This window comes from Erpetoichthys calabaricus, chromosome 17, assembly GCF_900747795.2.
Source record: "Erpetoichthys calabaricus chromosome 17, fErpCal1.3, whole genome shotgun sequence".
Lineage (NCBI taxonomy): Eukaryota > Metazoa > Chordata > Cladistia > Polypteriformes > Polypteridae > Erpetoichthys > Erpetoichthys calabaricus.
Window position 1 is genome coordinate 15162652 of NC_041410.2, and position 17705 is coordinate 15180356.

Sequence of the window (17705 nt, forward strand, 5' to 3'; positions counted from 1 at the left end):
ATGATGATGGTGATACATTTGTGTGTGCATTTATGCCAGCATAGGTTTTATTCAGGTGTTCTGGTTTCATGAAGACGTGAGTGGTAGAATAAATTATGACTTTAAAATTATCAGATGTATTTATTTACAGGTAGATACTGTAGATAGATCAATAGACAGACAGACATATGAAAGGCACTATAGTGAAGATTGAAAGGAAAGGTACTATCTAATAGCTAAATATGTACACTACTGTATAATATAGGTACTATACAATATAATAGAAAATATATTCAGTATAATATAGTCACTTTCATCTCATATATGAAATGTATTATACAATAGTTAAATGTATGTATTAGGTTCTATATACTGTAATGGCTAAAGTATAATACAGCCACTTTCATATCATATGGTGCCTTTCATATATATAGACAGTCAATTGTCATATTAGGCATTATAGACAGATAGATATGAAAAGCACTATGTTATAGATGAATAAATAGAAGTGAAAGGCACTAAAAGATAGATAGATAGATGTGAAAGGCACTATATGATAGACAGATATAAAAGGCAATATATTATAGATGGATGGATAGAAGTGAAAGGCACTATAGATAGATAGATAGATAGATAGAAAACATAATGTATAATAAATAGAAAAGGTTGAAAGGGTCCTGCAAATCCCAACTTAAGATGGAAATTGGATAGCTGGTATAACAGGCAATGTATAATAGACAGATATATACTGTATATAATGACTTTCCTGCGGTGGGTTGGCACCCTGCCCGGGATTGTTTCCTGCCTTGTGCCCTGTGTTGGCTGGGATTGGCTCCAGCAGACCCCTGTGACCCTGTGTTCGGATTCAGCGGGTTGGAAAATGGATGGATGGATGGATGGATAATGACTTTCTTATCAGTCTATTATATAGCGCTTTTCATATCTATCTATCTATCTATCTATCTATCTATCTATCTATCTATCTATCTATCTATCTATCTATCTATCTATCTATCTATCTATAAGATCATTCATGTATGTATCGATATTTAGATTGGTACGCAGTCTAACATACGTTTTTCTATTGTTGTATGAAGTTGTGTTGTTAATTTGTGTACCTGATATCCTCCAGTCACCTGTCTTATAGTACAGTGGTAGTGGATGAATGCTAATCTGTCTTTAAATGCACCTTCTATATAAAATATTGTCTAAAATATTTTCTCTTGCAGCCCACTTGTTGATTCTGCCTTGATCGCCATTCTTAAAATTGTCTCCAAATATTTAAATGTTCCAGTTAAAAGCTATCTAAGCGCAGGTTCATAAAAAAAAAGTCTTGGCAATGGTCAAAGAAACAATTGCCAAGGAAATCAAATGTGGGTCACAAAACTGGCAAACGTTCAGCTGAACCTTGCTGAGTGACTTCTGGAGAGCGAGCGAGTCAAGGTCTATTTGGTAACCCATCATTTAATGTAATGTCTACTCATCTACATTTACTTTTCAGGGCAAACATTTTCTATAATTATGGAATGAATCCTAGATACAAGTATATACTTAAACCCAAAACAAAAATAATTGTAAAGAATTTCAGTGTGATCACATACTATTTGTGAGTTCTCACACAACGCTATTCTCATGGATTCTGGCTCCATAGGTCAATGAGATGTGAAACCTGTTGCAACAAAATTTGAAACGGCGTATTAAATATTTGCAGCATGTTTCATATATTGTAATGCGGCGGCACAGAGATTGGTATCATTGCCTTTTTAGTTCCCCGAGACTCGGTCCAAGTCCTGGTCTCCCTAACATGTCTGTGAAATGAACACATTTCTTCTTGTTTCTGTGCTGGTCTTTCTAAGATATTCTGTTTTTTTTTATGTCCCACAACTTAAAGACATGGACCTTAGTCCAACTTCAGACCGGCCCAGTGTGCGCAGGTGTGCCCGCCAAAGGTCGGGCACCCTGTCCAGAGTTAGTTCCTGCCCAGCGTTGCCTGCCAGAATACAATTGGCCTCCCATTAAATTAAACAGCATAACATTTCCAAAGCCTGCTTAATGCAAGTTAGGGCCGCGGGGTGCTGGAGCCTATTATGGCTGCACTGACAGTGAGGCAGGACATTGCCCTGGACAGGGTGCCAGTCTATCACAGGACCCTGGAAGGATATTTGATATCATTGTTTTCAGAAGAACTTTTACTGCCAAACACCTATTAAAAATAGCCAATAAAGTAACTAACTTTATAGACCTAATGTATAAGTGTAATTATCCATTATATATTAATTTGATGTTATTTTACTTCTTTATATATTTTTATTCATCCAGATCCCTAGTACTTACTTTGCATGGTAAGTCATTTCGGAAGCCTCATGTTTGGAAATGAAAGGAGGTGAAGTATATCTTGGCAGCTAATGACATAATTATATACACCAAACGTTATTTATGTATTCACTCAATCAAAGCTTTTGTTTAAAGTGACTCACAAATCAAAAGTAGTCATTAAAATGTTTTTGATAAGTTTTCAGATGGGACTTGCTCAGGGTAACATAATGGTAGCAGACATATTCTGAGCTGATTTACGCGGTCCGTACAATTCCACTCATGAGCACCGGCCCCTTAGGTGACCCTCTAAAGGCCACCACGGTAAAACAGAAGCGTTGAGGAGCAGTCCACCCGTAACTGTTAGGGGGCACATAAGGCCATCCTGCAGCAGCACGGTCAAATGGGCCACACCAAATCAGGGCCGTCTTAACAGCATTATAAAGACCCTCAGTGCACTGAGGCCCCTACCTACACAACCACTCAGCAAGTCACAGCATACGTAGATTAGCATGGGACCCCCGGGCAACTGCCCAGCATGCCCATGCGTTAAGAATGCCCCGCACCAAGTGCAGTCAGGGCTGGAGCCACCATTAAGGCGAATTAGGCATTCACCTATGGCGCAGATCATAAAGGGGGAAAAGCACAGCCATGCGGGTTAGCTACCAAACAGTTGGTTGGTGCTCTAATCAGCTTGGCCTAGGGTGCAAAATAGCCTAGTATTGGCACTGGGTGCAGCGCAGTAGGTTTTGCATTTCTTAGCTATACTATATTTGTGATTATTACAGAGAGTGCAGTGCTGTCGAGCAGAAGTGTGTTTAATAGGAATAAAATGAACTGATTGCTTGTATTCCAGCAACTAGAGCACCGGCAGCAGGCACAACGGTCATGTGCTCCACAGCACTCCACAAATTTCAGCCCCATCACTGCCAAGTATGGAGCTTCTGTTCATGCTGGTTTTGCTCCGGGTACTGTGGTTTCCTTTCCAGTCATGACGATGTGCTTGTTATAAGGATTGGTGACTAGTTGACAGCCATACCACACTTCGCTTACATTTCAGAAGAGGTCATCCACCTGAAGGGAAGCGTATTCAGGCCGCAGCCAGTACTTGGATGGGAGATCAGCCAGGAAAAGCTTGGGAGAGGTGCAGGTGAGGCCAGCAGGGGGCGCTCGCCCTGTGGTCTGTGTGTGGATACCAACGCCCCAGTGCAGTGACAGGGACACCGTGAAACATAAAACCGAGGGTCCTGACTCTGTGTGGTCATTAAAGATCCCTGGGCATCCTTCATAAAGAGTAGGGGGGGGTCTCCCGATGTCCTGGTTAAATTGCCCACCACAGCCTGGTCATTCTGACCCCACCTAATAGCTCATGTGTAGTGAGTGTACTGGTTCAAAAATGGCTGCCATTGCATCATCCAGGTGGATGTTCCACATTAGCATGGTTGAAATGCCCCCCCTCCCCACTATGTAAAACGCTTTGAGTAGTTAGTTATTATTATTATTATTATTATTCTGCGGTGGGCTGGCACCCTGCCCGGGTTTGTTTCCTGCCTTGCGCCCTGTGCTATCTGGGATTGGCTCCAGCAGACCCCCGTGACCCTGTAGTTAGGATATAGCGGGTTGGATTATGGATAGATGGATTATTATTATTATTAGTTTAGGTGTGTGATAGACTAGTGCCTGGTGTTCTGGTGTGTTAAACTAAATTAATTTAGCATAAGCAATTTTCAGTTTTCTCCATGATAAGATCTTTTCAGATATTTGAAGGCTATGTGGTCAATGGTTTGCCATTCTGTTCCACAGTCACATTCACTTGATACCCCGATACTTGATTTCACCCCAGAATCTGCACATCACCTGTGGTTTGTTTTAATGTGATTTAAATTACACCAAAGATGTCAAGGCTGATCAAAGCCGTCTGCATTTTTGTCTTATTTTAATTAAGTGCCATTTTGCTAACCATTCATCCTTCCTTCTTAGATTAAGATCAAGGTTGGTTGCCACCTCTTTCAAATTTATAGATGTTTGTGGGTGTCTTGAGAGTAGTCTTGGGTTCTGGGTATTGAAATTCTTGATAACTGTGTGACTTGGTAGATGTTCATTATCTACTGTACTATTTTATTGTATACTCATACCAATGTATTTTGTCCTCTGAAATAGGTTGGAGTGATGATGCTTAATGTAGGCAGCCAGTGTAGAGGTGGATTTTACTGTGCTAGTGGTTATCCTCATTGTTCTATTTAATAATGCTTGTGATATGCCATCTGTTGGAATGACAAATGCAATGCATATGTCTCTGTTATATGCCATTTGATATGGGATTCATGAAAACATTGTTAAAGTTTGTGATACACCATCTGTTGGAATTACAAATGCAAGGCATAAGTCTCTGTTATATGCCATTTGGGATGATATCTGTAAAAGCAATGTTAAATATTTGTGATCTGCTATCTTTTGGAATGACAAATGCAATTCATTTTATTTCTTAAAATGTTTGTGATGCACCATCTGCTGGAATGACAAATACGATGCATTTTATTATTATAAACCAGTAACGGCTCACTGGACGATAACGTGCAGTGAATACACTTGACTTGACCATTCCTAGTTTTCATCCTCTTTCTCTGTATGTTTAGCATTTGTTTGCTCAGAGGTCGATGCACTTGCTGTTTCCTGAGCTGCACTTGTTTTCTCCACTCCAATGGTGAACTTCTTTTCTTTTGTCAGCATCTCTTCATGTTAAAACTGATTAAAGCAGTGTTTGTGTTGCAATTACTTAGTACGCTTCTTTTAATTTTTCACTTAAGATGGCACCTAAGCCTTCAACCTGCCTCAAAAATGATTTAAGATATGAAGAGTTAGGGGAAGTGACGGCGAAGGTGGTAGGGAATGAGAATGGCACCCGTACCCATGCGCCGCCCTGCAATAAAATATCCATCCATCCATCCTCTTCCGCTTATCCGAGGTCGGGTCGCGGGGGCAGCAGCTTGAGCAGAGATGCCCAGACTTCCCTCTCCCCGGCCACTTCTTCTAGCTCATCTGGAAGAATCCCGAGGCGTTCCCAGGCCAGCCGGGAGACATAGTCCCTCCAGCGTGTCCTGGGTCTTCCCCGGGGCCTCCTCCCGGTTAGACGTGCCCGGAACACCTCACCAGGGAGGCGTCCAGGAGGCATCCTGATCAGATGCCCGAGCCACCTCATCTGACTCCTCTCGATGCGGAGGAGCAGCGGCTCTACTCTGAGCCCCTCCCGGATGACTGAGCTTCTCACCCTATCTTTAAGGGAGAGCCCAGACACCCTGCGGAGGAAACTCATTTCAGCCGCTTGTATTCGCGATCTCGTTCTTTCGTGACTACCCATAGCTCATGACCATAGGTGAGGGTAGGAACATAGATCGACTGGTAAACTGAGAGCTTTGCCTTGCAGCTCAGCTCCTTTTTCACCACGACAGACCGATGCAGAGCCCACATTACTGCGTACGCCGCACCGATCCGCCTGTCGATCTCACGCTCCATTCTTCCCTCACTCGTGAACAAGACCCCGAGATACTTGAACTCCTCCACTTGAGGCAGGATCTCGCTACCAACCCTGAGAGGGCACTCCACCCTTTTCCGGGTGAGGACCATGGTCTCAGATTTGGAGGTGCTGATTCCCATCCCAGCCGCTTCACACTCAGCTGTGAACTGATCCAGAGAGAGCTGAAGATCACGGCCTGATGAAGCAAACAGGATAACATCATCTGCAAAAAGCAGTGACCCAATCCTGAGCCCACCAAACCGGACCCCCTCAACACCCTGGCTGCGCCTAGAAATTCTGTCCATGAAAGTTATGAACGGAATCAGTGACAAAGGGCAGCCCTGGCGGAGTCCAACTCTCACTGGAAACGGGTTCGACTTACTGCCGGCAATGCGGACCAAGCTCTGGCACCGATCGTACAGGGACTGAACAGCCCTTATCAGGGGGTCCGGTACCCCATACTCCCGTAGCACCCCCCACAGGATTCTCCGAGCGACACGGTCGAATGCCTTTTCCAAGTCCACAAAACACATGTAGACTGGTTGGGCAAACTTCCATGCACCCTCCAGGACCCTGCTAAGGGTGTAGAGCTGGTCCACTGTTCTGCGACCAGGACGAAAACCACACTGTTCCTCCTGAATCCGAGGCTCGACTATCTAACGGACCCTCCTCTCCAGAACCCCCGAATAGACTTTTCCAGGGAGGCCGAGGAGTGTGATCCCTCTGTAGTTGGAAGCAATAAAATATAATAAAAATAAAAAGAGGAATAACCTTGGAGGTCAATCATCACCCTGAAAGCAGATAGTAGACGTCATGTAGTATATGTGTACCAAATTTCAGGTCAATAGTTCAAATGGTTTGCGAGCTACAGGTGATTTAAAATCCTGGACAGACAAACAAATGGCAAAGGTAGCATATTTATATAAAGATTTTGTGATGCGCCATCTGTCGGAATGACAAATGCATTGCCTATGTCTCTGTTATATGACATTTGGCGTGGAATTCGTGAAAGCTGTGTTAATATCTGCGGTGAGCTGTCTGTTGGAATGACAAATTCAATGATTTTATTAATAAAACTAGACAAAGAGCCCGTTTCGACAACGTAAGATAAAACGGGCACGAGTGCAATAGTAATAAGTATAAGCACCACAAACCTGATATAGGTGTATTGAATGAATGCGTAATTAGGCCTCGAGCTGTAGTCGAAATCGCCTTTCAGTTCTCTAGAGCTTTAATCGAAGTCGCCTTTCTGTTTGAATTTTTGCGGCCATAAATCCGCCGCATGCCGTGATGTTGGGGTTGGATGTCGGTCGAAGTCGCCTTTCTCTTTGAATTTTCGCGGCCATAAATCCGCCACCTGCCGCAATGTCGGTCTCGTAAGGTTTTTCGGGCAGCTGCGCAGAAGGCAACTGCGCATTCGGCTTTGGACGGACGTGACTGAGTGAGTGAGTAGGCTGGCGAATTATATATAAGATGTTTGTGATGCCCCATCTGTTAGAATGACAGTGCATATATCTCTGTCATATGTCATTTGGGATGGTATTTGTAAAAAAAAAAAGTGTTAATGTTTGTGATGCGCCAACTGTTAGTAGTGCATATATCTCTGTCATATGCCATTTGGGATGGTATTTGTAAAAAAAAGTGTTAATGTTTGTGATGCGCCATCTGTTGGAATGACAGTGCATATATCTCTGTCATATGTCATTTGGGATGGTATTTGTAAAAAAAAAGTGTTAATGTTTGTGATGCGCCATCTGTCGGAATGACAAATGCATTGCCTGTGTCTTTGTTATATGACATTTGGCATGGAATTCGTGAAAGCGGTGTTAATATCTGCGGTGAGCTGTCTGTTGGAATGACAAATTCAATGATTTTATTAATAAAATGTTTGTGATGCCCCATCTGTTAGAATGACAGTGCATATATCTCTGTCATATGTCATTTGGGATGGTATTTGTAAAAAAAAGTGTTAATGTTTGTGATGCGCCATCTGTTGGAATGACAGTGCATATATCTCTGTCATATGTCATTTGGGATGGTATTTGTAAAAAAAAAGTGTTAATGTTTGTGATGTGCCATCTGTCGGAATGACAAATGCATTGCCTGTGTCTTTGTTATATGACATTTGGCATGGAATTCGTGAAAGCGGTGTTAATATCTGCGGTGAGCTATCTGTTGGAATGACAAATTCAATGATTTTATTAATAAAATGTTTGTGATGCCCCATCTGTTAGAATGACAGTGCATATATCTCTGTCATATGTCATTTGGGATGGTATTTGTAAAAAAAAGTGTTAATGGTTGTGATGCGCCATCTGTTGGAATGACAGTGCATATATCTCTGTCATATGTCATTTGGGATGGTATTTGTAAAAAAAAAATGTTAATGTTTGTGATGCGCCATCTGTCGGAATGACAAATGCATTGCCTGTGTCTTTGTTATATGACATTTGGCATGGAATTTGTGAAAGCGGTGTTAATATCTGCGGTGAGCTATCTGTTGGAATGACAAATTCAATGATTTTATTAATAAAATGTTTGTGATGCCCCATCTGTTAGAATGACAGTGCATATATCTCTGTCATATGTCATTTGGGATGGTATTTGTAAAAAAAAGTGTTAATGTTTGTGATGCGCCATCTGTTGGAATGAAAAATGCAATGAATTTTATTACTACAAACATTCCAAAATACATTATAATAGGTTGTGAACTGCAAATGTTAATGCTGAGTTCTACGTTGGTCTTAGACAGGTAGCACAGCTAGTAAGAAATAAGTGAAATTGTGTATATATTTTCTTAATATTTTACCTGTAAATATAAACTGTATGTTGAAATGTCACCATGCCTAGTGCTGTCTTGATGAGATGTGTTCTGCTTGCCTGTAAATGACTGCCTTGTAAAGTACCCGATGATGACGCTCCCTCTGAAAGATGCTATACAAAGTGCAGATTCATTCATAATAGGTTCCCAGTATTGTTGTCAGCTTATCCATGTTTTCTCACTGATGGTTTTTATTCCTGTTTTTAACACAGTATGTGACAATGCTCATTAAGAAGGACTTTATATAAAAAATAATTGTTGTAATGCTAATAAAGCAGATATTAAATCAGAATCTCCAGGCAACAGAGGATGAAAAGGCCATGCAAGGTTTTCTTGAAGGCGCGCTGCTTCACGTAACTGCTTCTGAGTTCAAAGGGCATAAGTGCTAAGGGGAGGGCAAGAAAACAAAAACCTCAAACTCTCAAAATGGAGTTGAAGCTTTTGGCATTCTACCTTTAATTCTGTGCTTAGGACATTCCAAACAGATTTAAATTCTACTCACTGGCCTTGTTAAACAGGTCACTTGTCCCCAGAGATTAAACAGGTCCTCGAGTCTGAAGTAGCGAAGTAGTAAATAACACGATGTCCACAGCCTCATGCGAAGTGTGCCTGCAAAGCTTCTCTAACATTCAGGAATGTTCTGAAACCAAGTTATACAACGCGATCAGCCAATCCACCCCTCATCCTCCCCCATTTGATGAATGCTAATCTGACGGAGAGGTTGCTCTGAACATGTGGTCAAGCAGCCAGTGAAAATGACGCAGTCGTATCAGAAAAGAAATTGGCTAAATATAGCGCTCCTCCGGTTCCATTCTGGAGTACTCCGGGTGACAGAGGTTCATTCAGATCTACCAGGTGATACTCTTATGCCACATCTGACTTCAACACATTTCATATCTGTTGTTCTTCTTCTTATTTTGTTTCTTCATTCATTATTTTTCAATAGCCTGGTCTGTGATTGTTGTGAAACTTTATTAAATAAGTTCTTTAATATTTTTTCCTAACACAAATCTGAAAACAGCAGCTCTCTTACAGACATTACAGCTTCATTCTTAGCTCTGAATGATTCCAGATGCATCGCTTTCATAACAAAAGCCAGTTTTACAGGCCCCTGACATTTATTAAATAGTCATTTAGATTCATTCAGAGAATTTCTAGCCATCAAGACCTAATTATGGCCATTTTTTAAGTAGCGTATGCTAGCACGCCTGTGGCCTGTGGGCCGACAGAACATCAGAAATCAATAGCAATACAAGCTAACTTAATGCACAGCATGATGCCATGACAGCCTGTCTAAGACATTTCATTAAAGATTCAGCTGTCTATCTGGCAAAATGGGGTGCCAGTATTTTGCAGGTCACATACTTCCATTTAATTTTAGCACCACTAGTTCATTTTGGGATACTGGAGGAAAACCAGAATTAGCGCCTTGTCACATTACACGACTTTTCAGTTTATATAATCTTAGAGAGTCAGAGGTGGTCACATTGTGCTCCTGTGACCGCCATTTGTTGAAGCATTTTCTTCAATGGCTGAACTACTGCCTCGCCACTCTAAGGCCTTGGCTTCCATTCCTGTCTTAGGTGTGGTCATTGCAGGCTTCTCCAAGCACTCTGCTTTCCACCCATTCTCCGGATATATGCACCTAAAGGCCATGTCACATTATGTGACTTTTCCAGCGATTGTCAGTGATACCCTTCACTTTGGGCGGCACGGTGGCGCAGTGGCAGCCTCGCAGTAAGGAGACCAGGGTTCGCTTCTCGGGTCCTCCCTGCGTGGAGTTTGCATGTTCTCCCCGTGTCTGCGTGGGTTTCCTCCCACAGTCCAAAGACATGCAGGTTAGGTGCATTGCCGATCCTAAATCGTCCCTAGTGTGTGCTTGGTGTGTGTGTGTGTTTGTGTGTGTCCTGTGGTGGGTTGGCACCCTGCCCGGGATATTGATTCCTGCCTTGTGCCCTGTGTTGGCTGGGATTGGCTCCAGCTGACCCCCGTGACCCTGTGTTCGGATTCAGCGGGTTGGAAAATGGATGGATGGATGGATGGATGTGTGCTTGGTGTGTGTGTGCGTTTCGTGGTGGGCTGGCGCCCTGCCTGGGGTTTGTTTCCTGCCTTGCGCCCTGTGTTGGCTGGGATTGCCTCCAGCAGACCCCTGTGACCCTGTGTTAGGATATAGGGGGTTGGACAATGACTGACTGACCCTTCACTTAAATAATCTTAGTGAGTCGTCACTCACGTAGTGTGACCTGCCTAGTGACTCCCTCCGTCTAGTCCACAAGTCACTCTGATAAAATCAAACCTCTGTGTGCTAAAGAGCTGACAACCAATGAACGCTCATCCAGAAGAACAATGGATACAGAACAAGGAGCACAAACAGAAGGAAGGTTCGTCTTTCTCATATTGTGTATTTGATGGAGTATCGCCACGACTGCTGAAGGTCTGTGCGCTGGAGCTGGGGAGTCCTCTACAGCGCATCTTCAACCTAAGCCTGGAACAGGGGAGAGTCCCGAGGCTTTGGAAAACATCTTGTATCACCCCAGTCCCAAAGGTATCATGTCCTAGTGAGCTGAATGACTTCCGGCCTGTCGCTCTGACGTCACATGTGATGAAGACCATGGAGAGGCTGCTGCTTCACCACCTGAGGCCACAGGTCTGTCACGCTCTCAACCCTCTGCAGTTTGCATACCAGGAGAAGGTGGGAGCGGAGGATTCTTGCTTCGGCAGCACATATACTAAAATTGGAACGATACAGAGAAGATTAGAAAGGCAGGCTCTATTGCAGGCACGGAGCTGGACAGTTTGACATCTGTGGCAGAGCGACGAGCAGACTCCTGCCAATCATGGAGAATCCCCTGCATCCACTAAACAGTGTCATCTCCAGACAGAGGAGCAGCTCCACTGACAGACTGAGGAGATCGTTCCTCCCCCAAACTATGCGACTCTTCAATTCCACTCAGGGGGTAAACGTTAAAATTATACAAAGTTATTGTCTGTTTTTCACCTGCATTATTATCATTCTTTAATTTAATATTATTTATTGTATCATTATGCTGCTGCTGGAGAATGTGAATTTCCCATTGGGATTAATAAAGTATCTATCTATCTATCTATCTATCTATCTATCTATCTATCTATCTATCTATCTATCTATCTATCTATCTATCTATCTATCTATCTATCTATCTATCTATCTATCTATCTATCTATCTATCTATCTATCTATCTATCTATCTATCTATCTATCTATCTATCTACTCCGATATACAGGCTGTCAAATAAACGAACCACACGCTGTGGCGGAGTTTGTAAAGGGACTTCGTCTCTGACGCTGACGTCCGAGGTTCGATCCCCGCGAAACACATGTCGTGTACACTTTGCATTATTTGACAGTAAACTATGCAACATTCCATGATCTGCTTCTCGCAACTGAAGAGGGCCCCGTGGCGGATGTTTGCCGAATGGCAGACCAACCACAAGCGTTACCTGGTAGGTAACCACCCACACAATTCAGGTCAGGACTCAGACTATGAATGTAATATATATGTATGCACGGATGGGCCATTCTAGTAATGGAAGATGATACTGTGTCACAAAGAATAGATGCACCCCACCACCAAATTTTCTTTTTTTGTTTATAATGCACTGGTGAGGCCTCATCTGGAGTTCTGTGTGCAGTTTTGGTCTCCAGGCTACAAAAAGTACATAGCAGCACTAGAAAAAGGTCCAGAGAAGAGAAACGAGGCTGATTCAGGGCTACAGGGGATGAGTTATGAGGAAAGATTAAAAGAGCTGAGCCTTTATAGTTTAAGCAAAAGAAGATTAAGAGGTGACATGATTGAAGTGTTAAAAATAATGAAGGGAATTAGTCCAGTGGATCGAGATGGTGACTTTAAAATTAGTTCATCAAGAACACGGGGACACAGAAACTTGCTAAGGGTAATTATTGCACAAACGTTAGGTGGTTTTTCTTTACACTGCGAACCACAGACACTTGGAATAAAGCGCCCAAGCAGTGTGGTAGACAGCAGGACTTTAGGGACCTTTAAAACTCAACTTGATGTTTATTTAGGAGAATTAAGTGGATAAGTCCAGCAAACGCTGTTGGTTTGAATAACCTCTTGCTGTCTAGATTGTTCTAATGTTCTAATTGATGTCCTGAAACGTCAAATGAAACACCCAAGGAAGCTAAAGTGGTGTTCATTGAAACTATGTTTGGCTTAATATTTTGCACAACATGGTTTTGTTTTCTGATTAATAAATGTATGGATAAAATATAATAAATATTTATTCACAAGGTACTTCTTCTCTCCAATAATCAGACACAAAATCACAATCACTCAAACTCAAATCATACAATTTTTCCTCCTTTCTATCTCTGCTGAGGGTTGGCTGCTGCCTCCCGACTCTGAATCCCCAATGTGAGGCAGCGGACTCCTATAATGTCGGACTTAGGAATGCTTCAAGTGCCACTCCACGTCTTTTTGGGAAGCACTTCTAGTTCCATAAAGAAAGTAGAGACCTTCTAACGAGACCCAGGGACCTCAGTTCCCAACTGGGTTGCCATATGAGGACCACTGGCACCTGGTGTAGGGGGGAATGGAACAGCTCTCGAATCTCAGCTTCCGGTAGTCCATCCGTTATTTCATGCTAGTTGGACACAAACTTATTTCTCCAATTAGCTGTCCAGTTTGCTTATGTTGTCACGTTGGCCTCCCCTCTGGGTAATGGCACCACCTTTGATCTGGCCAGTATGCCCGTTTTCCTCCTCCTACTGTGTAGTACTGTATTTTTTGTAAGTATGAACTGGATAAAATCTTATAAGTCTAGAAATACAGTCATATAAAAAAGTTTGGGAACCCCTCTCAGCCTGCATAATAATTTACTCTCCTTTCAACAATAAAGATGAACAGTGGTATGTCTTTCATTTCCTAGGAACATCTGAGTACTGCGGTGTTTTCCGAACAAAGATTTTTAGAGACACAGTATTTAGTTGTATGAAATTAAATCAAATGTGAAAAACTGGCTGTGCACAAATGTGTGTCCCCTTGTCATTGTGCTGATTTGAATGCCTGTCACTGCTCAATGCTGATTATTTGCAATACCAAATTGGTGTGATGAACTCATTAAGCCTTGAACTTCATAGACAGGTGTGTCCATCATGAGATATAAAGGTATTTAAGGTGGTCAATTACAAGTTGTGCTTCCTTCCCTTTGACTCTCCTCTGAAGAGCGACAGCATGGGATCCTCAAAGCAACTCTCAGAAGATCTGAAAACAAAGATTGATGAGTCTCCTGGTTTAGGGGAAGGCTACAAAAAGCCATCTCAGAGGTTTAAACTGTCAGTTTCAACTCTAAGGAATGGAATCAGGAAATGGAAGGCCACAGGCACAGTTGCTGTTAAACCCAGCAGGTCTGGCAGGCCAAGAAAAATCCAGGAGCGGCATATGTGCAGGATTGTGAGAATGGTGACAGACAACACACAGATCACCTCCAAAGACCTGCAAGAACATCTTGCTGCAGATGGTGTATCTGAACATCGTTCTACAATTCAGCGCAATTTGCACAAAGAACATCTGTATGGCAGGGTGATGAGAAAGAAGCCCTTTCTGCACTCACGCCACAAACAAGAGTTGCTTGTTGTATGCCAATGCTCCTTTAGACAAGCCAGAGTCATTTTGGAACAAAGTGCTTTGGACTGATGAGACAAAAATTGAGTTATTTGGTCAGAACAAAAAGTGCTTTGGAAGAACACCGCATTCCAAGAAAAACACCTGCTACCTCCTGTCAAATTTGGTGGAGGTTCCATCATGCTGTGGGGCTGTGTGGCTCATTCAGGGACTGGGGCCCTTGTTAAAGTCGAGGGTCAGATGAATTCAACCCAATATCAACAAATTCTTCAGGATAATGTTCAAGCATCAGTCACAAAGTTGAAGTTACGCAGGGGTTGGATATTCCAACAAGACAATGACTCAAAACACAGTTGGAAATCTACAAAGGCATTCATGCAGAGAGAGAAGTTCAGTGTTCTGGAATGGCCGTCACAGTCCCCTGACTTGAATATCACTGAAAATCTATGGGATGATTTGAAGCAGACTGTCCATCAAATTGAACTGAACTGGAGAGATTTGGTATGAAGAATGGTCAGAAATACCTCCATCCAGAATCAGACACTCATCAGAGGCTATAGGAGGACAGCGTCTAGAGGCTGTTAGATTTAGAAAAGGAGGCTCAACTAATTATTGATGTCATATCTCTGTTGGGGTGCCCACATTTATGCACCTGTCTAATTTTGTTATGATGCATATTGCATATTTTCTGTTAATCCGATAAACTTAAAGTCACTGCTGAAATCCTACTGTTTCCATAAGGCATGTCAGATATTAAAAGGAAGTTCAGCCAATGAGAAACAAAAATCCAAAGAATTAAGAGGGGTTCCCAAACTTTTTCATATGACTATATATTTTTATTAAAATAGTGTATGTATCTCCATTAACAGTAAAGTTGTTCAGGCGTTCATTTAATGTGCCCACTAACTTCTTAGAGAGCTTTTAAACTTTCACTGTGACAATGCATAGGGGTAAACCTGCAGAGACGTGGGCAGTCATTTTATCACAGTAATTGTGAGTTTTAAGTGCCGTTATGGATGTACTGTATATACAAACATCTAGCAAGACAGACTTGAGGCTAAACAACAGTTTCAGAGTCATTGACCTCGTGATCTTTGAATGCCACTTTGGTGAGTACTAAACAACAACATTGTCCTGTAAAAAAAAGTTAAAACACAACTTAACCACATAAAAAGACGTCAAAGGCTAAGCTCTTTAGCTCAAATGCAGCCTTTGGCCTCAGTGTCTCCATTTTTGTGGTGCAGATGCTAATTAATACTTGACTAGAGAGGCACTCTAGGATTAAAGTTGAATTACACAAGGCTGTCTTAAACTTATATTTTAACTTGTAATGTGTTTGTACTCTGACCTTGTAGCATATGCAGTTTATTTTACAAAGCTCAGCAATTCCTCCTCTCTTGTTAATATCAAATCTGGGTTGGTGTGGCATGACTACAACATGACTTATAATACTAAAATGTCCTGCATTTAAAATGATTCATGTGGTGGGCAAATCAGAGTTTTTACCCTGAGCGCCCCTTCTTTTATTTTCTTGGAGGAGGTTGAAGAAGGCTGTGCATTGACATATTCAGGAACCGGTGCCAGTGGTGGAGAGCAGAGGTTGTAGCATATCATTAATTCTAAAGCTCTAAGAAGTCGCCCACATCTGAAAACCGTGCAGACAGGCAGGTGATGGGATAGCCTTACTAGTGAGGAAGGAACGATGGTAATTAATCTGAGAAGCAATCACGAAGCGCTCCCTAATGATGGAATCTTTACTTAGAAAAGGTAGGTGTTGCGGCCTAGCTGGGTAGCTACAGGTTGTTCTGACCTAATCAGCTGTCAGTACACTGAATTACTCAACTCCTCTTAGGACTGACTGGCATGTGCAGCTTCTTGAGCTATAATTTATTTTATTTGTCATTGGCTAACTTTGTACTTTCTTAGTAAATTCTAATAGGTGTTGAATATACAGTATATTTAATTTTCCTGGTTCATGGGGTTCTCAAAGGCTAAGGATCTGCTCTGGCATCTGGAAGGTTACCGGTTCAGATCCCTGTTCCTGTCAAAAGAGGTCCTACTCTGCTGGGCCCTTGAGCAAGGCCCTTAACCTGCAATTGCTCCAGGGGTGCTGTATAATGGTTGACCCTGCTCTCTGGCCCCAAGGGGTATACGAAAACCAACAAAATTCCTAATAAAAGAAATTGAATAAGGTGAAATAAAGAACAAAAAGTCCTTTCCTGGGGTCTCCCTGTGGCTGAAGGCTTTTGTTCCGACCCGTTTCACAAACAGGGACAACATTTCGCCTTTAATTGACCTCGTTGTTAATTTTTCCTTATTTTGTGTTCAAAAAGTGCAGCAGTATGAGATTTAAGAAATATCTGTTGTGGGAACTGGCCCGGACACAGACAGACGGACATCGTTATGTCACCCAGCACACGTTTATTTACACTATTTACACAGAATATGAAGTACACAACCCAGTGCCGCAGCACCAATCACCCCACAAGTCCAGGCCAACACACACTGCCTTTCCTCTCTTCAGGCCGCCTCTTTCCTCTCCCAGACCTCGTCCTCTTCCACCCGACTCCAGCCCTGAATGAAGGGAGGCGGCTCCTTTATTGTCCAGGTGTGTTCCACCACTCTTCCACCGACACGCCCCAGTGTGGCGGAAGTGCCGGCTGCATCCCCAGAAGCACTCTGGGTGTCCCTGCTCCTCTTCCCCCCCAGCACTTCCTGGTGTGGTGGAAGTGCTGAGGTCCAGGGCTCTCCAGGCATTGGGGCGCCCCCCTGGCAGTGACCACGGGCCCCTGCAGGGTTGAGCTTCAAAGCTCTGTACCCGTGGTCCCCACAGCAACCAGGGCATGAGCCCTCCTCCGGTCCTCTTGGGCATCCCGGCTGGGTACCACCCCCAGCCGTGTACCACACTGTATTTTTTGCAGTATCTTGGAAGGCTTTGTCACCTTCATTTTAGTTCACTTTTTCATTTGTGAAATGACATGCCTTGACACAACAAAAAGATTTGGGGCAGCCACCCAGTATACTTGAAAGTTTGGCTGGAAAAAATGCAAACTTGAATAATAGGTCGTAACAGCCGACCCAGCTGGCAGCCATACTACCAGGACCTGTAGCCTGGATGAATTACTGAGAAAACCTACCTATTCCACGCCGTACCTCTGTCAAATAATATTTTCCCTCCTCCCCAAATGACGGTTCAAAGACTAGCAAACGAAAGCAGCTATGATTCCTGTTTCGGAATTTTGATCTTTACATCTTAGATTTTTGTCGTCCGTTTTTAAAATTCTTGTTTTGCAACTTTACTAATTAAAATGAAAAGTTCCTTTGGTGTGATCCAAATTTGTTCTGAAGGCATCCTTACCCTTTTTGGCATTTGTTTAGGCACAACATAACCATGACAATGAATTGTTGAACAAACGTTTTTCAGTTTAATCTTTACTTTTGATTTCCTGTATGA

At 42.7% G+C, this 17705-nt stretch overlaps 1 protein-coding gene across 1 annotated transcript in view; it reads left to right on the top strand.

The window, feature by feature from the left end:
* The window catches only part of mapk6 (mitogen-activated protein kinase 6), an 87658-nt gene that overhangs the window by 1122 nt on the left and 68831 nt on the right, over nucleotides 1-17705 (top strand). The gene's annotated exons all lie outside the window — the stretch shown is intronic.